We start from the raw sequence: 22,154 nt of genomic DNA, 5'->3' as shown, positions 1-22,154 counted from the left end.
ACCCACTGCTATCAGACTGTGTAACACCACTCTACCCACTGCTATTAGACTGTATAACACCACTCTACCCAGTGCTATCAGACTGTATAACACCACTCCACCCACTGCTATCAGACTGTATAACACCACTCTACCCACTACTATCAGACTGTATAACACCACTCTACCCACTGCTATCAGACTGTATAACACCACCCTACCTACTGCTATCAGACTGTATAACACCACTCTACCCACCTCTATCAGACTGTATAACACCACCCTACCCACTGCTATCAGACTGTATAACACCACTCTACCCACTGCTACCAGACTGTATAGTAACTCTACCCACTGCTATCAGACTGTATAACACCACTCTACCCACTGCTATTAGACTGTATAGTAACTCTACCCACTGCTATCAGACTGTATAACACCACTCTACCCACTGCTATCAGACTGTATAGTAACTCTACCCACTGCTATTAGACTGTAAAGTAACTCTACCCACTGCTATCAGACTGTATAGTAACTCTACCCACTGCTATCAGACTGTATAGTAACTCTACCCACTGCTATCAGACTATAATTCACCACTCTACCCACTGCTATCAGACTGTATAACACCACTCTACCCACTGCTATCAGACTGTATAACAACACTCTACCCACTGATATCAGACTGTATAACACCACTTTACCCACTGCTTTCAGACTGTATAACACCACTCTACCCACTGCTATCAGACTGTATAGTAACTCTCCCACTGCTATCAGACTGTATAACACCACTCTACCCACTGCTATCAGACTGTATAGTAACTCTCCCACTGCTATCAGACTGTATAGTAACTTTACCCACTGATATCAGACTGTATAGTAACTCTACCCACTGCTATCAGACTGTATAACACCACTCTACCCACTGCTATCAGACTGTATAACACCACTCTACCCACTGCTATCAGACTGTATAGTAACTCTCCCACTGCTATCAGACTGTATAGTAACTTTACCCACTGATATCAGACTGTATAGTAACTCTACCCACTGCTATCAGACTGTATAACACCACTCTACCCACTGCTATCAGACTGTATAACACCACTCTACCCACTGCTATCAGACCATATAACACCACTCTACCCACTGCTATCAGACTGTATAGTAACTCTACCCACTGCTATCAGACTGTATAACACCACTCTACCCACTGCTATCAGAATGTATAACACCACTCTACCCACTTATATCAGACTGTATAACACCACTCTACCCACTGCTATCAGACTGTATAACACCACTCTACCCACTGCTATCAGACTGTATAACATCACTCTACCCACTGCTATCAGACTGTATAGTAACTCTACCCACTGCTATCAGACTGTATAACACCCCTTTACCCACTTATATCAGACTGTATAACACCACTCTACCCACTGCTATTAGACTGTATAGTAACTGTACCCACTGCTATCAGACTGTATAACACCACTCTACCCACTGATATCAGACTGTATAGTAACTCTACCCACTGCTATCAGACTGTATAACACCACTCTACCCACTGCTATCAGACTGTATAACACCACTCTACCCAGTGCTATCAGACTGTATAACACCACTCTACCCACTGCTATCAGACTGTATAACACCACTCTACACACTTATATCAGACTGTATAACACCACTCTACCCACTGCTATCAGACTGTATAACACCACTCTACCCAGTGCTATCAGACTGTATAACACCACTCTACCCACTGCTATCAGACTGTATAACACCACTCTACCCACTGCTATTAGACTGTATAACATCACTCTACCCACTGCTATCAGACTGTATAGTAACTCTACCCACTGCTATGAGACTGTATAACACCACTCTACCCACTGCTATCAGACTGTATAACACCCCTTTACCCACTTATATCAGACTGTATAACACCACTCTACCCACTGCTATTAGACTGTATAGTAACTGTACCCACTGCTATCAGACTGTATAACACCACTCTACCCACTGCTATCAGACTGTATAGTAACTCTCCCACTGCTATCAGACTGTATAGTAACTCTCCCACTGCTATCAGACTGTATAACACCACTCTACCCACTGATATCAGACTGTATAGTAACTCTACCCACTGCTATCAGACTGTATAACACCACTCTACCCACTGCTATCAGACTGTATAGTAACTCTACCCACTGCTATCAGACTGTATAACACCACTCTACCCACTGCTATCAGACGGTATAACACCACTCTACCCACTGCTATCAGACTGTATAACACCACTCTACCCACTGCTATTAGACTGTGTAGTAACTCTACCCACTGCTATCAGACTGTATAACACCACTCTACCCACCTCTATCAGACTGTATAACACCACCCTACCCACTGCTATCAGACTGTATAACACCACTCTACCCACTGCTACCAGACCGTATAGTAACTCTACCCACTGCTATCAGACTGTATAACACCACTCTACCCACTGCTATTAGACTGTATAGTAACTCTACCCACTGCTATCAGACTGTATAACACCACTCTACCCACTGCTATCAGACTGTATAGTAACTCTACCCACTGCTATTAGACTGTAAAGTAACTCTACCCACTGCTATCAGACTGTATAGTAACTCTACCCACTGCTATCAGACTGTATAGTAACTCTACCCACTGCTATCAGACTATAATTCACCACTCTACCCACTGCTATCAGACTGTATAACACCACTCTACCCACTGCTATCAGACTGTATAACAACACTCTACCCACTGATATCAGACTGTATAACACCACTTTACCCACTGCTTTCAGACTGTATAACACCACTCTACCCACTGCTATCAGACTGTATAGTAACACTCCCACTGCTATCAGACTGTATAACACCACTCTACCCACTGCTATCAGACTGTATAGTAACTCTCCCATTGCTATCAGACTGTATAGTAACTTTACCCACTGATATCAGACTGTATAGTAACTCTACCCACTGCTATCAGACTTTATAACACCACTCTACCCACTGCTATCAGACTGTATAACACCACTCTACCCAGTGCTATCAGACTGTATAACACCACTCTACCAACTGCTATCAGACTGTATAGTAACTCTAACCACTGCTATCAGACTGTATAACACCACTCTACCCACTGCCATTAGATGGAATAACACCACTCTACCCAGTGCTATCAGACTGTATAACACCACTCTACCAACTGCCAGCAGACTGTATAGTAACTCTACCCACTGCTATCAGACTGTGTAACACCACTCTACCCACTGCTATTAGACTGTATAACACCACTCTACCCAGTGCTATCAGACTGTATAACACCACTCCACCCACTGCTATCAGACTGTATAACACCACTCTACCCACTACTATCAGACTGTATAACACCACTCTACCCACTGCTATCAGACTGTATAACACCACCCTACCTACTGCTATCAGACTGTATAACACCACTCTACCCACCTCTATCAGACTGTATAACACCACCCTACCCACTGCTATCAGACTGTATAACACCACTCTACCCACTGCTACCAGACTGTATAGTAACTCTACCCACTGCTATCAGACTGTATAACACCACTCTACCCACTGCTATTAGACTGTATAGTAACTCTACCCACTGCTATCAGACTGTATAACACCACTCTACCCACTGCTATCAGACTGTATAGTAACTCTACCACTGCTATTAGACTGTAAAGTAACTCTACCCACTGCTATCAGACTGTATAGTAACTCTACCCACTGCTATCAGACTGTATAGTAACTCTACCCACTGCTATCAGACTATAATTCACCACTCTACCCACTGCTATCAGACTGTATAACACCACTCTACCCACTGCTATCAGACTGTATAACAACACTCTACCCACTGATATCAGACTGTATAACACCACTTTACCCACTGCTTTCAGACTGTATAACACCACTCTACCCACTGCTATCAGACTGTATAGTAACTCTCCCACTGCTATCAGACTGTATAACACCACTCTACCCACTGCTATCAGACTGTATAGTAACTCTCCCACTGCTATCAGACTGTATAGTAACTTTACCCACTGATATCAGACTGTATAGTAACTCTACCCACTGCTATCAGACTGTATAACACCACTCTACCCACTGCTATCAGACTGTATAACACCACTCTACCCAGTGCTATCAGACTGTATAGTAACTCTACCCACTGCTTTCAGACTGTATAACACCACTCTACCCACTGCTATCAGACCATATAACACCACTCTACCCACTGCTATCAGACTGTATAGTAACTCTACCCACTGCTATCAGACTGTATAACACCACTCTACCCACTGCTATCAGAATATATAACACCACTCTACCCACTTATATCAGACTGTATAACACCACTCTACCCACTGCTATCAGACTGTATAACACCACTCTACCCACTGCTATCAGACTGTATAACATCACTCTACCCACTGCTATCAGACTGTATAGTAACTCTACCCACTGCTATCAGACTGTATAACACCCCTTTACCCACTTATATCAGACTGTATAACACCACTCTACCCACTGCTATTAGACTGTATAGTAACTGTACCCACTGCTATCAGACTGTATAACACCACTCTACCCACTGATATCAGACTGTATAGTAACTCTACCCACTGCTATCAGACTGTATAACACCACTCTACCCACTGCTATCAGACTGTATAACACCACTCTACCCAGTGCTATCAGACTGTATAACACCACTCTACCCACTGCTATCAGACTGTATAACACCACTCTACACACTTATATCAGACTGTATAACACCACTCTACCCACTGCTATCAGACTGTATAACACCACTCTACCCAGTGCTATCAGACTGTATAACACCACTCTACCCACTGCTATCAGACTGTATAACACCACTCTACCCACTGCTATTAGACTGTATAACATCACTCTACCCACTGCTATGAGACTGTATAACACCACTCTACCCACTGCTATCAGACTGTATAACACCCTTTACCCACTTATATCAGACTGTATAACACCACTCTACCCACTGCTATTAGACTGTATAGTAACTGTACCCACTGCTATCAGACTGTATAACACCACTCTACCCACTGATATCAGACTGTATAGTAACTCTACCCACTGCTATCAGACTGTATAACACCACTCTACCCACTGCTATCAGACTGTATAACACCACTCTACCCAGTGCTATCAGACTGTATAACACCACTCTACCAACTGCTATCAGACTGTATAGTAACTCTAACCACTGCTATCAGACTGTATAACACCACTCTACCCACTGCCATTAGATGGAATAACACCACTCTACCCAGTGCTATCAGACTGTATAACACCACTCTACCAACTGCCAGCAGACTGTATAGTAACTCTACCCACTGCTATCAGACTGTGTAACACCACTCTACCCACTGCTATTAGACTGTATAACACCACTCTACCCAGTGCTATCAGACTGTATAACACCACTCCACCCACTGCTATCAGACTGTATAACACCACTCTACCCACTACTATCAGACTGTATAACACCACTCTACCCACTGCTATCAGACTGTATAACACCACCCTACCTACTGCTATCAGACTGTATAACACCACTCTACCCACCTCTATCAGACTGTATAACACCACCCTACCCACTGCTATCAGACTGTATAACACCACTCTACCCACTGCTACCAGACTGTATAGTAACTCTACCCACTGCTATCAGACTGTATAACACCACTCTACCCACTGCTATTAGACTGTATAGTAACTCTACCCACTGCTATCAGACTGTATAACACCACTCTACCCACTGCTATCAGACTGTATAGTAACTCTACCCACTGCTATCAGACTGTATAGTAACTCTACCCACTGCTATCAGACTATAATTCACCACTCTACCCACTGCTATCAGACTGTATAACACCACTCTACCCACTGCTATCAGACTGTATAACAACACTCTACCCACTGATATCAGACTGTATAACACCACTTTACCCACTGCTATCAGACTGTATAGTAACTCTACCCACTGCTATCAGACTATAATTCACCACTCTACCCACTGCTATCAGACTGTATAACACCACTCTACCCACTGCTATCAGACTGTATAACAACACTCTACCCACTGATATCAGACTGTATAACACCACTTTACCCACTGCTTTCAGACTGTATAACACCACTCTACCCACTGCTATCAGACTGTATAGTAACTCTCCCACTGCTATCAGACTGTATAACACCACTCTACCCACTGCTATCAGACTGTATAGTAACTCTCCCACTGCTATCAGACTGTATAGTAACTTTACCCACTGATATCAGACTGTATAGTAACTCTACCCACTGCTATCAGACTGTATAACACCACTCTACCCACTGCTATCAGACTGTATAACACCACTCTACCCACTGCTATCAGACCATATAACACCACTCTACCCACTGCTATCAGACTGTATAGTAACTCTACCCACTGCTATCAGACTGTATAACACCACTCTACCCACTGCTATCAGAATATATAACACCACTCTACCCACTTATATCAGACTGTATAACACCACTCTACCCACTGCTATCAGACTGTATAACACCACTCTACCCACTGCTATCAGACTGTATAACATCACTCTACCCACTGCTATCAGACTGTATAACACCCCTTTACCCACTTATATCAGACTGTATAACACCACTCTACCCACTGCTATTAGACTGTATAGTAACTGTACCCACTGCTATCAGACTGTATAACACCACTCTACCCACTGATATCAGACTGTATAGTAACTCTACCCACTGCTATCAGACTGTATAACACCACTCTACCCACTGCTATCAGACTGTATAACACCACTCTACCCAGTGCTATCAGACTGTATAACACCACTCTACCCACTGCTATCAGACTGTATAACACCACTCTACACACTTATATCAGACTGTATAACACCACTCTACCCACTGCTATCAGACTGTATAACACCACTCTACCCAGTGCTATCAGACTGTATAACACCACTCTACCCACTGCTATCAGACTGTATAACACCACTCTACCCACTGCTATTAGACTGTATAACATCACTCTACCCACTGCTATGAGACTGTATAACACCACTCTACCCACTGCTATCAGACTGTATAACACCCCTTTACCCACTTATATCAGACTGTATAACACCACTCTACCCACTGCTATTAGACTGTATAGTAACTGTACCCACTGCTATCAGACTGTATAACACCACTCTACCCACTGATATCAGACTGTATAGTAACTCTACCCACTGCTATCAGACTGTATAACACCACTCTACCCACTGCTATCAGACTGTATAACACCACTCTACCCAGTGCTATCAGACTGTATAACACCACTCTACCAACTGCTATCAGACTGTATAGTAACTCTAACCACTGCTATCAGACTGTATAACACCACTCTACCCACTGCCATTAGATGGAATAACACCACTCTACCCAGTGCTATCAGACTGTATAACACCACTCTACCAACTGCCAGCAGACTGTATAGTAACTCTACCCACTGCTATCAGACTGTGTAACACCACTCTACCCACTGCTATTAGACTGTATAACACCACTCTACCCAGTGCTATCAGACTGTATAACACCACTCCACCCACTGCTATCAGACTGTATAACACCACTCTACCCACTACTATCAGACTGTATAACACCACTCTACCCACTGCTATCAGACTGTATAACACCACCCTACCTACTGCTATCAGACTGTATAACACCACTCTACCCACCTCTATCAGACTGTATAACACCACCCTACCCACTGCTATCAGACTGTATAACACCACTCTACCCACTGCTACCAGACTGTATAGTAACTCTACCCACTGCTATCAGACTGTATAACACCACTCTACCCACTGCTATTAGACTGTATAGTAACTCTACCCACTGCTATCAGACTGTATAACACCACTCTACCCACTGCTATCAGACTGTATAGTAACTCTACCCACTGCTATCAGACTGTATAGTAACTCTACCCACTGCTATCAGACTATAATTCACCACTCTACCCACTGCTATCAGACTGTATAACACCACTCTACCCACTGCTATCAGACTGTATAACAACACTCTACCCACTGATATCAGACTGTATAACACCACTTTACCCACTGCTTTCAGACTGTATAACACCACTCTACCCACTGCTATCAGACTGTATAGTAACTCTCCCACTGCTATCAGACTGTATAACACCACTCTACCCACTGCTATCAGACTGTATAGTAACTCTCCCACTGCTATCAGACTGTATAGTAACTTTACCCACTGATATCAGACTGTATAGTAACTCTACCCACTGCTATCAGACTGTATAACACCACTCTACCCACTGCTATCAGACTGTATAACACCACTCTACCCAGTGCTATCAGACTGTATAGTAACTCTACCCACTGCTTACAGACTGTATAACACCACTCTACCCACTGCTATCAGACCATATAACACCACTCTACCCACTGCTATCAGACTGTATAGTAACTCTACCCACTGCTATCAGACTGTATAACACCACTCTACCCACTGCTATCAGAATGTATAACACCACTCTACCCACTTATATCAGACTGTATAACACCACTCTACCCACTGCTATCAGACTGTATAACACCACTCTACCCACTGCTATCAGACTGTATAACATCACTCTACCCACTGCTATCAGACTGTATAGTAACTCTACCCACTGCTATCAGACTGTATAACACCCCTTTACCCACTTATATCAGACTGTATAACACCACTCTACCCACTGCTATTAGACTGTATAGTAACTGTACCCACTGCTATCAGACTGTATAACACCACTCTACCCACTGATATCAGACTGTATAGTAACTCTACCCACTGCTATCAGACTGTATAACACCACTCTACCCACTGCTATCAGACTGTATAACACCACTCTACCCAGTGCTATCAGACTGTATAACACCACTCTACCCACTGCTATCAGACTGTATAACACCACTCTACACACTTATATCAGACTGTATAACACCACTCTACCCACTGCTATCAGACTGTATAACACCACTCTACCCACTGCTATCAGAATGTATAACACCACTCTACCCACTTATATCAGACTGTATAACACCACTCTACCCACTGCTATCAGACTGTATAACACCACTCTACCCACTGCTATCAGACTGTATAACATCACTCTACCCACTGCTATCAGACTGTATAGTAACTCTACCCACTGCTATCAGACTGTATAACACCCCTTTACCCACTTATATCAGACTGTATAACACCACTCTACCCACTGCTATTAGACTGTATAGTAACTGTACCCACTGCTATCAGACTGTATAACACCACTCTACCCACTGATATCAGACTGTATAGTAACTCTACCCACTGCTATCAGACTGTATAACACCACTCTACCCACTGCTATCAGACTGTATAACACCACTCTACCCAGTGCTATCAGACTGTATAACACCACTCTACCCACTGCTATCAGACTGTATAACACCACTCTACACACTTATATCAGACTGTATAACACCACTCTACCCACTGCTATCAGACTGTATAACACCACTCTACCCACTGCTATCAGACTGTATAACACCACTCTACCCACTGCTATTAGACTGTATAACACCACTCTACCCACTGCTATTAGACTGTATAACATCACTCTACCCACTGCTATCAGACTGTATAGTAACTCTACCCACTGCTATCAGACTGTATAACACCACTCTACCCACTGCTATCAGACTGTATAACACCCCTTTACCCACTTATATCAGACTGTATAACACCACTCTACCCACTGCTATTAGACTGTATAGTAACTGTACCCACTGCTATCAGACTGTATAACACCACTCTACCAACTGATATCAGACTGTATAGTAACTCTACCCACTGCTATCAGACTGTATAACACCACTCTACCCACTGCTATCAGACTGTATAACACCACTCTACCCAGTGCTATCAGACTGTATAACACCACTCTACCAACTGCTATCAGACTGTATAGTAACTCTAACGACTGCTATCAGACTGTATAACACCACTCTACCCACTGCCATTAGACTGTATAACACCACTCTACCCAGTGCTATCAGACTGTATAACACCACTCTACCAACTGCCAGCAGACTGTATAGTAACTCTACCCACTGCTATCAGACTGTATAACACCACTCTACCCACTGCTATTAGACTGTATAACACCACTCTACCCAGTGCTATCAGACTGTATAACACCACTCCACCCACTGCTATCAGACTGTATAACACCACTCTACCCACTACTATCAGACTGTATAACACCACTCTACCCACTGCTATCAGACTGTATAACACCACCCTACCTACTGCTATCAGACTGTATAACACCACTCTACCCACCTCTATCAGACTGTATAACACCACCCTACCCACTGCTATCAGACTGTATAACACCACTCTACCCACTGCTACCAGACTGTATAGTAACTCTACCCACTGCTATCAGACTGTATAATACCACTCTACCCACTGCTATTAGACTGTATAGTAACTCTACCCACTGCTATCAGACTGTATAACACCACTCTACCCACTGCTATCAGACTGTATAGTAACTCTACCCACTGCTATTAGACTGTAAAGTAACTCTACCCACTGCTATCAGACTGTATAGTAACTCTACCCACTGCTATCAGACTGTATAGTAACTCTACCCACTGCTATCAGACTATAATTCACCACTCTACCCACTGCTATCAGACTGTATAACACCACTCTACCCACTGCTATCAGACTGTATAACAACACTCTACCCACTGATATCAGACTGTATAACACCCCTTTACCCACTTATATCAGACTGTATAACACCACTCTACCCACTGCTATTAGACTGTATAGTAACTGTACCCACTGCTATCAGACTGTATAACACCACTCTACCCACTGATATCAGACTGTATAGTAACTCTACCCACTGCTATCAGACTGTATAACACCACTCTACCCACTGCTATCAGACTGTATAACACCACTCTACCCAGTGCTATCAGACTGTATAACACCACTCTACCCACTGCTATCAGACTGTATAACACCACTCTACACACTTATATCAGACTGTATAACACCACTCTACCCACTGCTATCAGACTGTATAACACCACTCTACCCACTGCTATCAGACTGTATAACACCACTCTACCCACTGCTATTAGACTGTATAACACCACTCTACCCACTGCTATTAGACTGTATAACATCACTCGACCCACTGCTATCAGACTGTATAGTAACTCTACCCACTGCTATCAGACTGTATAACACCACTCTACCCACTGCTATCAGACTGTATAACACCCCTTTACCCACTTATATCAGACTGTATAACACCACTCTACCCACTGCTATTAGACTGTATAGTAACTGTACCCACTGCTATCAGACTGTATAACACCACTCTACCCACTGATATCAGACTGTATAGTAACTCTACCCACTGCTATCAGACTGTATAACACCACTCTACCCACTGCTATCAGACTGTATAACACCACTCTACCCAGTGCTATCAGACTGTATAACACCACTCTACCAACTGCTATCAGACTGTATAGTAACTCTAACGACTGCTATCAGACTGTATAACACCACTCTACCCACTGCCATTAGACTGTATAACACCACTCTACCCAGTGCTATCAGACTGTATAACACCACTCTACCAACTGCCAGCAGACTGTATAGTAACTCTACCCACTGCTATCAGACTGTATAACACCACTCTACCCACTGCTATTAGACTGTATAACACCACTCTACCCAGTGCTATCAGACTGTATAACACCACTCCACCCACTGCTATCAGACTGTATAACACCACTCTACCCACTACTATCAGACTGTATAACACCACTCTACCCACTGCTATCAGACTGTATAACACCACCCTACCTACTGCTATCAGACTGTATAACACCACTCTACCCACCTCTATCAGACTGTATAACACCACCCTACCCACTGCTATCAGACTGTATAACACCACTCTACCCACTGCTACCAGACTGTATAGTAACTCTACCCACTGCTATCAGACTGTATAATACCACTCTACCCACTGCTATTAGACTGTATAGTAACTCTACCCACTGCTATCAGACTGTATAACACCACTCTACCCACTGCTATCAGACTGTATAGTAACTCTACCCACTGCTATTAGACTGTAAAGTAACTCTACCCACTGCTATCAGACTGTATAGTAACTCTACCCACTGCTATCAGACTGTATAGTAACTCTACCCACTGCTATCAGACTATAATTCACCACTCTACCCACTGCTATCAGACTGTATAACACCACTCTACCCACTGCTATCAGACTGTATAACAACACTCTACCCACTGATATCAGACTGTATAACAACACTTTACCCACTGCTATCAGACTGTATAACACCACTCTACACACTTATATCAGACTGTATAACACCACTCTACCCACTGCTATCAGACTGTATAACACCACTCTACCCACTGCTATCAGACTGTATAACACCACTCTACCCACTGCTATTAGACTGTATAACACCACTCTACCCACTGCTATTAGACTGTATATCATCACTCTACCCACTGCTATCAGACTGTATAGTAACTCTACCCACTGCTATCAGACTGTATAACACCACTCTACCCACTGCTATCAGACTGTATAACACCCCTTTACCCACTTATATCAGACTGTATAACACCACTCTACCCACTGCTATTAGACTGTATAGTAACTGTACCCACTGCTATCAGACTGTATAACACCACTCTACCCACTGATATCAGACTGTATAGTAACTCTACCCACTGCTATCAGACTGTATAACACCACTCTACCCACTGCTATCAGACTGTATAACACCACTCTACCCAGTGCTATCAGACTGTATAACACCACTCTACCCACTGCTATTAGACTGTATAACACCACTCTACCCACTGCTATTAGACTGTATATCATCACTCTACCCACTGCTATCAGACTGTATAGTAACTCTACCCACTGCTATCAGACTGTATAACACCACTCTACCCACTGCTATCAGACTGTATAACACCCCTTTACCCACTTATATCAGACTGTATAACACCACTCTACCCACTGCTATTAGACTGTATAGTAACTGTACCCACTGCTATCAGACTGTATAACACCACTCTACCCACTGATATCAGACTGTATAGTAACTCTACCCACTGCTATCAGACTGTATAGCACCACTCTACCCACTGCTATCAGACTGTATAACACCACTCTACCCAGTGCTATCAGACTGTATAACACCACTCTACCAACTGCTATCAGACTGTATAGTAACTCTAACCACTGCTATCAGACTGTATAACACCACTCTACCCACTGCCATTAGATGGAATAACACCACTCTACCCAGTGCTATCAGACTGTATAACACCACTCTACCAACTGCCAGCAGACTGTATAGTAACTCTACCCACTGCTATCAGACTGTGTAACACCACTCTACCCACTGCTATTAGACTGTATAACACCACTCTACCCAGTGCTATCAGACTGTATAACACCACTCCACCCACTGCTATCAGACTGTATAACACCACTCTACCCACTACTATCAGACTGTATAACACCACTCTACCCACTGCTATCAGACTGTATAACACCACCCTACCTACTGCTATCAGACTGTATAACACCACTCTACCCACTGCTACCAGACTGTATAGTAACTCTACCCACTGCTATCAGACTGTATAACACCACTCTACCCACTGCTATTAGACTGTATAGTAACTCTACCCACTGCTATCAGACTGTATAACACCACTCTACCCACTGCTATCAGACTGTATAGTAACTCTACCCACTGCTATTAGACTGTAAAGTAACTCTACCCACTGCTATCAGACTGTATAGTAACTCTACCCACTGCTATCAGACTGTATAGTAACTCTACCCACTGCTATCAGACTGTATAGTAACTCTACCCACTGCTATCAGACTATAATTCACCACTCTACCCACTACTATCAGACTGTATAACACCACTCTACCCACTGCTATCAGACTGTATAACAACACTCTACCCACTGATATCAGACTGTATAACACCACTTTACCCACTGCTTTCAGACTGTATAACACCACTCTACCCACTGCTATCAGACTGTATAGTAACTCTCCCACTGCTATCAGACTGTATAACACCACTCTACCCACTGCTATCAGACTGTATAGTAACTCTCCCACTGCTATCAGACTGTATAGTAACTTTACCCACTGATATCAGACTGTATAGTAACTCTACCCACTGCTATCAGACTGTATAACACCACTCTACCCACTGCTATCAGACGGTATAACACCACTCTACCCACTGCTACTAGACTGTATAGTAACTCTACCCACTGCTATCAGACTGTATAACACCACTCTACCCACTGCTATCAGACTGTATAGTAACTCTACCCACTGCTATTAGACTGTAAAGTAACTCTACCCACTGCTATCAGACTGTATAGTAACTCTACCCACTGCTATCAGACTGTATAGTAACTCTACCCACTGCTATCAGACTATAATTCACCACTCTACCCACTGCTATCAGACTGTATAACACCACTCTACCCACTGCTATCAGACTGTATAACACCACTCTACCCACTGCTATCAGACGGTATAACACCACTCTACCCACTGCTATCAGACTGTATAACACCACTCTACCCACTGCTACCAGACTGTATAGTAACTCTACCCACTGCTATCAGACTGTATAACACCACTCTACCCACTGCTATTAGACTGTATAGTAACTCTACCCACTGCTATCAGACTGTATAACACCACTCTACCCACTGCTATCAGACTGTATAGTAACTCTACCCACTGCTATTAGACTGTAAAGTAACTCTACCCACTGCTATCAGACTGTATAGTAACTCTACCCACTGCTATCAGACTGTATAGTAACTCTACCCACTGCTGTCAGACTATAATTCACCACTCTACCCACTACTATCAGACTGTATAACACCACTCTACCCACTGCTATCAGACTGTATAACAACACTCTACCCACTGATATCAGACTGTATAACACCACTTTCCCCACTGCTTTCAGACTGTATAACACCACTCTACCCACTGCTATCAGACTGTATAGTAACTCTCCCACTGCTATCAGACTGTATAACACCACTCTACCCACTGCTATCAGACTGTATAGTAACTCTCCCACTGCTATCAGACTGTATAGTAACTTTACCCACTGATATCAGACTGTATAGTAACTCTACCCACTGCTATCAGACTGTATAACACCACTCTACCCACTGCTATCAGACGGTATAACACCACTCTACCCACTGCTATTAGACTGTATAGTAACTCTACCCACTGCTATCAGACTGTATAACACCACTCTACCCACTGCTATCAGACTGTATAGTAACTCTACCCACTGCTATTAGACTGTAAAGTAACTCTACCCACTGCTATCAGACTGTATAGTAACTCTACCCACTGCTATCAGACTGTATAGTAACTCTACCCACTGCTATCAGACTATAATTCACCACTCTACCCACTGCTATCAGACTGTATAACACCACTCTACCCACTGCTATCAGACGGTATAACACCACTCTACCCACTGCTATCAGACTGTATAACACCACTCTACCCACTGCTATTAGACTGTGTAGTAACTCTACCCACTGCTATCAGACTGTATAACACCACTCTTCCCACTGCTATTAGACTGTATAGTAACTCTACCCACAGCTATCAGACTGTATAACACCACTCTACCCACTGCTATCATACTGTATAGTAACTCTACCCACTGCTTTCAGACTGTATAACACCACTCTACCCACTGCTATCAGACTGTATAACACCACTCTACCCACTGCTATCAGACTGTATAACACCACTCTACCCACTGCTATCAGACTGTATAACACCACTCTTCCCACTGCTATTAGACTGTATAGTAACTCTACCCACTGCTATCAGACTGTATAACACCACTCTACCCACTGCTATCAGACTGTATAGTAACTCTACCCACTGCTTTCAGACTGTATAACACCACTCTACCCACTGCTATCAGACCGTATAACACCACTCTACCCACTGCTATCAGACTGTATAGTAACTCTACCCACTGCTATCAGACTGTATAACACCACTCTACCCACTTATATCAGACTGTATAACACCAATCTACCCACTGCTATCAGACTGTATAACACCACTCTACCCACTGCTATCAGACTGTATAACACCACTCTACCCACTGCTATTAGACTGTATAACACCACTCTACCCACTGCTATCAGACTGTATAACATCACTCTACCCACTGCTATCAGACTATATAGTAACTCTACCCACTGCTATCAGACTGTATAACACCACTCTACCCACTGCTATCAGACTGTATAGTAACTCTACCCACTGCTATCAGACTGTATAACACCACTCAACCCACTGCTATCAGACTGTATAACACCACTCTACCACTCTACCCACTGCTATTAGACTGTATAACACCACTCTACCCACTGCTATCAGACTGTATAACATCACTCTACCCACTGCTATCAGACTGTATAGTAACTCTACCCACTGCTATCAGACTGTATAACACCACTCTACCCACTGATATCAGACTGTATAGTAACTCTACCCATTGCTATCAGACTGTATAACACCACTCTACCCACTGCTATTAGACTGTGTAGTAACTCTACCCACTGCTATCAGACTGTATAACACCACTCTTCCCACTGCTATTAGACTGTATATTAACTCTACCCACTGCTATCAGACTGTATAACACCACTCTACCCACTGCTATCAGACTGTATAGTAACTCTACCCACTGCTATCAGACTGTATAGTAACTCTACCCACTGCTATCAGACTGTATAGTAACTCTACCCACTGCTATCAGACTGTATAACACCACTCTACCCACTGCTATCAGACTGTATAACACCACTCTACCCACTGCTATCAGACTGTATAACACCACTCTACCCACTGCTATCAGACTGTATAACACCACTCTACCCACCTCTATCAGACTGTATAACACTACCATCCCCACTGCTATCAGACTGTATAACACCACTCTACCCACTGCTACCCACTGCTATCAGACTGTATAACACCACTCTACCCACTGCTATCAGACTGTATAACACCCCTTTACCCACTTATATCAGACTGTATAACACCACTCTACCCACTGCTATCAGACTGTATAACACCCCTTTACCCACTTATATCAGACTGTATAACACCACTCTACCCACTGCTATTAGACTGTATAGTAACTGTACCCACTGCTATCAGACTGTATAACACCACTCTACCCACTGCTATCAGACTGTATAGTAACTCTACCCACTGCTATCAGACTGTATAACACCACTCTACCCACTGCTATTAGACTGTAAAGTAACTCTCCCACTGCTATCAGACTGTATAGTAACTCTACCCACTGCTATCAGACTGTATAGTAACTCTACCCACTGCTATCAGACTGTATAACACCACTCTACCCACTGCTATCAGATGGTATAACACCACTCTACCCACTGCTATCAGACTGTATAACACCCCTTTACCCACTTATATCAGACTGTATAACACCACTCTACCCACTGCTATCAGACTGTATAACACCCCTTTACCCACTTATATCAGACTGTATAACACCACTCTACCCACTGCTATCAGACTGTATAGTAACTCTACCCACTGCTTTCAGACTGTATAACACCACTCTACCCACTGCTATCAGACCGTATAACACCACTCTACCCACTGCTATCAGACTGTATAGTAACTCTACCCACTGCTATCAGACTGTATAACACCACTCTACCCACTTATATCAGACTGTATAACACCACTCTACCCACTGCTATCAGACTGTATAACACCACTCTACCCACTGCTATCAGACTGTATAACACCACTCTACCCACTGCTATTAGACTGTATAACACCACTCTACCCACTGCTATCAGACTGTATAACATCACTCTACCCACTGCTATCAGACTATATAGTAACTCTACCCACTGCTATCAGACTGTATAACACCCCTTTACCCACTTATATCAGACTGTATAACACCACTCTACCCACTGCTATCAGACTGTATAACACCCCTTTACCCACTTATATCAGACTGTATAACACCACTCTACCCACTGCTATTAGACTGTATAGTAACTGTACCCACTGCTATCAGACTGTATAACACCACTCTACCCACTGCTATCAGACTGTATAGTAACTCTACCCACTGCTATCAGACTGTATAACACCACTCTACCCACTGCTATTAGACTGTATAACACCACTCTACCCACTGCTATCAGACTGTATAACATCACTCTACCCACTGCTATCAGACTATATAGTAACTCTACCCACTGCTATCAGACTGTATAACACCCCTTTACCCACTTATATCAGACTGTATAACACCACTCTACCCACTGCTATCAGACTGTATAACACCCCTTTACCCACTTATATCAGACTGTATAACACCACTCTACCCACTGCTATCAGACTGTATAACACCCCTTTACCCACTTATATCAGACTGTATAACACCACTCTACCCACTGCTATTAGACTGTATAGTAACTGTACCCACTGCTATCAGACTGTATAACACCACTCTACCCACTGCTATCAGACTGTATAGTAACTCTACCCACTGCTATCAGACTGTATAACACCACTCTACCCACTGCTATTAGACTGTATAACACCACTCTACCCACTGCTATCAGACTGTATAACATCACTCTACCCACTGCTATCAGACTATATAGTAACTCTACCCACTGCTATCAGACTGTATAACACCCCTTTACCCACTTATATCAGACTGTATAACACCACTCTACCCACTGCTATCAGACTGTATAACACCCCTTTACCCACTTATATCAGACTGTATAACACCACTCTACCCACTGCTATTAGACTGTATAGTAACTGTACCCACTGCTATCAGACTGTATAACACCACTCTACCCACTGCTATCAGACTGTATAGTAACTCTACCCACTGCTATCAGACTGTATAACACCACTCTACCCACTGCTATTATACTGTAAAGTAACTCTCCCACTGCTATCAGACTGTATAGTAACTCTACCCACTGCTATCAGACTGTATAGTAACTCTACCCACTGCTATCAGACTGTATAACACCACTCAACCCACTGCTATCAGACTGTATAACACCACTCTACCACTCTACCCACTGCTATTAGACTGTATAACACCACTCTACCCACTGCTATCAGACTGTATAACATCACTCTACCCACTGCTATCAGACTGTATAGTAACTCTACCCACTGCTATCAGACTGTATAACACCACTCTACCCACTGATATCAGACTGTATAGTAACTCTACCCATTGCTATCAGACTGTATAACACCACTCTACCCACTGCTATTAGACTGTGTAGTAACTCTACCCACTGCTATCAGACTGTATAACACCACTCTTCCCACTGCTATTAGACTGTATATTAACTCTACCCACTGCTATCAGACTGTATAACACCACTCTACCCACTGCTATCAGACTGTATAGTAACTCTACCCACTGCTATCAGACTGTATAGTAACTCTACCCACTGCTATCAGACTGTATAGTAACTCTACCCACTGCTATCAGACTGTATAACACCACTCTACCCACTGCTATCAGACTGTATAACACCACTCTACCCACTGCTATCAGACTGTATAACACCACTCTACCCACTGCTATCAGACTGTATAACACCACTCTACCCACCTCTATCAGACTGTATAACACTACCCTACCCACTGCTATCAGACTGTATAACACCACTCTACCCACTGCTACCCACTGCTATCAGACTGTATAACACCACTCTACCCACTGCTATCAGACTGTATAACACCCCTTTACCCACTTATATCAGACTGTATAACACCACTCTACCCACTGCTATCAGACTGTATAACACCCCTTTACCCACTTATATCAGACTGTATAACACCACTCTACCCACTGCTATTAGACTGTATAGTAACTGTACCCACTGCTATCAGACTGTATAACACCACTCTACCCACTGCTATCAGACTGTATAGTAACTCTACCCACTGCTATCAGACTGTATAACACCACTCTACCCACTGCTATTAGACTGTAAAGTAACTCTCCCACTGCTATCAGACTGTATAGTAACTCTACCCACTGCTATCAGACTGTATAGTAACTCTACCCACTGCTATCAGACTGTATAACACCACTCTACCCACTGCTATCAGATGGTATAACACCACTCTACCCACTGCTATCAGACTGTATAACACCCCTTTACCCACTTATATCAGACTGTATAACACCACTCTACCCACTGCTATCAGACTGTATAACACCCCTTTACCCACTTATATCAGACTGTATAACACCACTCTACCCACTGCTATTAGACTGTATAGTAACTGTACCCACTGCTATCAGACTGTATAACACCACTCTACCCACTGCTATCAGACTGTATAGTAACTCTACCCACTGCTATCAGACTGTATAACACCACTCTACCCACTGCTATTATACTGTAAAGTAACTCTCCCACTGCTATCAGACTGTATAGTAACTCTACCCACTGCTATCAGACTGTATAGTAACTCTACCCACTGCTATCAGACTGTATAACACCACTCTACCCACTGCTATCAGATGGTATAACACCACTCTACCCACTGCTATTAGACTGTGTAGTAACTCTACCCACTGCTATCAGACTGTATAACACCACTCTTCCCACTGCTATTAGACTGTATAGTAACTCTACCCACTGCTATCAGACTGTATAACACCACTCTACCCACTGCTATCAGACTGTATCGTAACTCTACCCACTGCTATCAGACTGTATAGTAACTCTACCCACTGCTATCAGACTGTATAGTAACTCTACCCACTGCTATCAGACTGTATAACACCACTCTACCCACTGCTATCAGCCTGTATAACACCACTCTACCCACTGCTATCAGACTGTATAACACCACTCTACCCACTGCTATCAGACTGTATAACACCACTCTACCCACTGCTATCAGCCTGTATAACACCACTCTACCCACTGCTATCAGACTGTATAACACCACTCTACCCACCTCTATCAGACTGTATAACACCACCCTACCCACTGCTATCAGACTGTATAACACCACTCTACCCACTGCTACCCACTGCTATCAGACTGTATAACACCACTCTACCCACTGCTATCAGACTGTATAACACCCCTTTACCCACTTATATCAGACTGTATAACACCACTCTACCCACTGCTATTAGACTGTATAGTAACTGTACCCACTGCTATCAGACTGTATAACACCACTCTACCCACTGATATCAGACTGTATAGTAACTCTACCCACTGCTATCAGACTGTATAACACCACTCTACCCAGTGCTATCAGACTGTATAACACCACTCTACCAACTGCTATCAGACTGTATAGTAACTCTACCCACTGCTATCAGACTGTATAACACCACTCTACCCACTGCTACCCACTGCTATCAGACTGTATAACACCACTCTACCCACTGATATCAGACTGTATAACACCACTTTACCCACTGCTATCAGACTGTATAACACCACTCTACCCACTGCTATCAGACTGTATAGTAACTCTCCCACTGCTATCAGACTGTATAACACCACTCTACCCACTGCTATCAGACTGTATAGTAACTCTACCCACTGCTATCAGACTGTATAACACCACTCTACCCACTGCTATCAGATGGTATAACACCACTCTACCCACTGCTATCAGACTGTATAACACCACTCTACCCACTGCTATCAGACTGTATAGTAACTCTACCCACTGCTATCAGACTGTATAGTAACTCTACCCACTGCTATCAGACTATAATTCACCACTCTACCCACTGC

At 43.3% G+C, this 22,154-nt stretch overlaps 1 protein-coding gene across 1 annotated transcript in view; it reads right to left on the bottom strand.

Annotated features, from left to right (window-relative positions):
* The window catches only part of LOC115122887 (FYVE, RhoGEF and PH domain-containing protein 6-like), a 103,321-nt gene that overhangs the window by 39,813 nt on the left and 41,354 nt on the right, over positions 1–22,154 (bottom strand). The gene's annotated exons all lie outside the window — the stretch shown is intronic.

This window comes from Oncorhynchus nerka, linkage group LG9a, assembly GCF_034236695.1.
Source record: "Oncorhynchus nerka isolate Pitt River linkage group LG9a, Oner_Uvic_2.0, whole genome shotgun sequence".
In the NCBI taxonomy this organism is placed as follows: Eukaryota; Metazoa; Chordata; class Actinopteri; order Salmoniformes; family Salmonidae; genus Oncorhynchus; species Oncorhynchus nerka.
This window is presented reverse-complemented; position numbering and strand designations above follow the sequence as displayed.